Genomic DNA, 3,519 nt, shown 5'->3' on the forward strand with positions numbered 1-3,519 from the left:
CCGGCGGAAGGCCCCGGAGGCCGGCAAGGCGAGCCGGAGGAGCTCCGAGGGCAGCGAGGCCAGCTGTACGGAGGGCAGCCTGACGCCCAGCCTGGACGGCCGGCGGCAGCCCTTCAGCTCCCACAAGCTCATCGAGTGCGACACGCTGTCCAGGCGGAAGTCGGCGCGCTTCAAGTCCGACGGCGGCAGCGCCGCGGACGCCAAGAGCGAGCGAGAGGCGCCTGCGATCGCGCGGGTGTTTGACGTCATGAAGAAAGGAAAGTCGACGGGGAGTTTACTGACACCGACCCGAAGTGAATCCGAAAAACAGGAGCCCACTTGGAAGACCAGGATCGCGGATCGGTTGAAACTGCGACCCCGGGCGCCGGCCGACGACATGTTCGGGGTGGGAAACCAAAAGGCGAGCGCCGAGGCCGCGAAGAGGAAAAACATCAAGAGNCGGGCGGCTCTCCCGGCACCGCGGCTCCAACCAGCAGGCCCCTTCTTTCCTGCCCACCCCAGTCACCTGACCAAATAAATGGGGAGAGCTTCCAGAACATGAGCCGACACGCCAGCTCTGCAGCATTATGATGCCCGGCCTCCTCGACTGTCGGAAACCCCCGGGCGATAAAGCACAGTTTCAGCCCTGTCTTGAAACTGGGGTACGTCCACCAGAGCAAGTTAAAAAAAAAAAAAAACAGCTACTGTTACACGTTCCAGTAACTCTGTAAATATTTTCTTGTACCAGAATTGTTATTATGCAGCCTTCATTTGGGCTGGTTTCATCATTTTGCACTGTGGAATAGCTTTACAGTGCATTACTACAGCCAGAAGAACATATATATGTACACACATATATATGTTCAAAAATATATTGGATAGTTGTATACAAATGAGCAAGGTATTTGTTGCAACTTACTACATAGTGTATACCCAAGATTACTGAAGAAAATAGCTGGCATTATTAGTATGCAGCGAATTTGTTCTTTTGGTTTCATCACTAACAAAAGTGCCTCATCATAAAAATCCATTTGGTTATTAGGGTGCCATATTGTTAAAATTAGATAACTTACATTGAATAAATGAACGCGTTTTCTTGGTAACAAATTTCATTACATTGACCAGTTTTAACACAGGTGGATACAGAACTTCCATTCTTTAGTCATTCCAGGTGGATCTCTGAGTTTTATATTCAAACTTTTAATACAGTTTTTGAGTTTTGTGTGACTTGAATTTTTAATCTTTCTGTAAAATACGTAACTTAAATGAACATATTATATGTGTATCTTTTCTTCAGATACCAGATTTGATATAAATGTTGTAACATAGGTGTGTAGATAGTGACCTGGACAGAACTGGCTTCTTTATCGAGAAGAATATAATTCTGCATGAGGACTTAATGACTCCAAACCTGTGTCATGCCTGTGTGCATACCCATTTAAACACTGGAAATAAAAATTGTTTTGGTGAACTTTGGCGTGGCTTGAAACTCATTCTAATGTACTTTTAAATGGCATCCATTTATAACGGCCTTATTGGTCCCGACTTGAGGAAAACGACCTATTCTCTTTATATATTCCCTCTCTCCTCTCTTTTGCTGTGCTGGGCAGAGATTTCTTATAAATGTTTACATTGGCCTAACCTTGCTTCTGTACACAGATAATATTTAGCTTTTCTAGCTAAAGTAGTATGCTTTGTTTACTTTTTGTTGGAGATAATGAGTGAAAAGGACATGCATTTGGGAATCAGACCAACTCTACACTCTTTAAATATGTAAACTTGGACAAATAACTCCTCTGAATTTATTACCTCAGATAAATAATGGTAATAGTAGCCATTATAAGGGTTATTAGATTTAAATACCCTACTGTGCCAGATACAGTGCCTGCCACTCACAACTTGCAAAATATGTCAAACCTATTCTAAGAAATAATGAGTACTTAAAATCTCAGAATGGTAAGACTGGAAGGGCCTTAAAAATCATCAAATCTAGTTGTTTTCAACCCTGCCAGACCCAGTATTCTCATTCTGTAAAGAATATTTTTAAAATTTCTCCTTTACTACTCAGAAGAGAAATTCACAGATAATATAACCTACCTGTATAACAAGTCTATATATATATAATATATGTATATTATTCCATATTTTATGGAATGTCTCTAATTTTCTTATAGAAATAAATATTTCAATATAGGAAGTCGATGTTTGCACCAATATACAGAGTCACTAACAGTGCAATAACTTTATGTACCATGAGTAGTTTTGCTATTGGTGATGTGACATTCTTAAATGATGGTAAAATTCTGAACAAGATATAAGGGCACTCTTTCCTGGTGTACACACACAGTAGCTGTATTCCTGGAAAAGCCAACGTATTCTTAAAATCATCAAAAATTCTTTTTATATGTAAAATAGAAGGTTTGAGGCTCAAATAATGATATTCTATTCATTTCTGTTCTTATCTTCAGTTTTCTTTGGATCTTGAGACGTTTGCTAGATCATTACAGCCTTTTTTGTTTTGTGATATTTGCTTTTTTAAAGGCTGTTTGTTTTATTTTCATTTGTTTCAAAGCGTTTTCTAATTTCTGTTGTGATTTTCTTATTGTGATTTCTACTGTGAGCTGTTTAGATGTATGTTGATGAATTTCTAAACATTTGGAAGCTTTCTAGTTTATCTTCTAAAAAATTATTTCTAGTATAATTTACATAATCATTAAACATATTGTGATAGTTTTCCACTGTTTGAAATTAATAGAGATGTCCATTACATAAACCAGCATGTGGCAAATTTCTATAAATGTTTCATGTCCGCTTGAAAAGAATATAACTGGGAGCGCCTGCGTGGCTCATGAGTTCAAGCCCCACGTTGGCCTCTGTGCTGACTGCTCAGAGCCTGAAGCCTGCTTCAGATTCTTTGTCTCCCTCTCTCTCTGCCCCTGCCCTGCTCACGTTCTCTGTCTTTGTCTCTGTCTCTCTCTGTCCCTCTCTCTTTAAAAAATGAATAAACATAAAAAAAAAAAGGAATATTCTTAGTTCTTCATTAAGTTGACTGGGTCAGGTTTCTTAATTTTAGTTTTTCAGATTTTTTATATCTTACTGATATCTTACCTGGCTCTTATCAATTCCAGAGAGGTGATAAAGTCTTATGATTACAGATTTATATGTCTCTTATTTCTGTCAATCTTTTCCTTATACATTTTGAAGCTAGTTTACTAGGTGGACATAAATTTAGAATTATTTTCTCTTCATGGCAAATTGACCCTTTTATTGTTACAGAATGCCCTTCATTATCTCTAACAAAGCTCCTGTGTTAAAGTTTAATTTTATATGATATTGGGGTGGCTGTATCAGTTACTTTTGGTTAGTGTTTGCGTAGTACCTCTTTCTCATCCTTTTACTTTTAATCCTTTTGTGTTTATATTCATTTTTTTTATTTGAATTTTTTTTTAATGTGGTTTACGCCTTTTTTTTTTTAATAGTTTATTGTCAAATTAGTTTCCACATAACACTCAGTGCTCATCCCCACAAGTGTCCTCCTCC

At 38.6% G+C, this 3,519-nt stretch overlaps 1 pseudogene; it reads left to right on the plus strand.

Moving 5' to 3' along the window:
* Position 1: 1 nt before the first annotated feature.
* LOC144238635 (rho GTPase-activating protein 21 pseudogene) lies at positions 2-517 on the plus strand (annotated as a pseudogene).
* The last annotated feature ends 3,002 nt before the right edge of the window (positions 518-3,519 follow it).

The sequence above is a fragment of the Crocuta crocuta genome, unplaced genomic scaffold (assembly GCF_008692635.1).
Source record: "Crocuta crocuta isolate KB4526 unplaced genomic scaffold, BGI_CrCroc_1.0 scaffold96, whole genome shotgun sequence".
Lineage (NCBI taxonomy): Eukaryota > Metazoa > Chordata > Mammalia > Carnivora > Hyaenidae > Crocuta > Crocuta crocuta.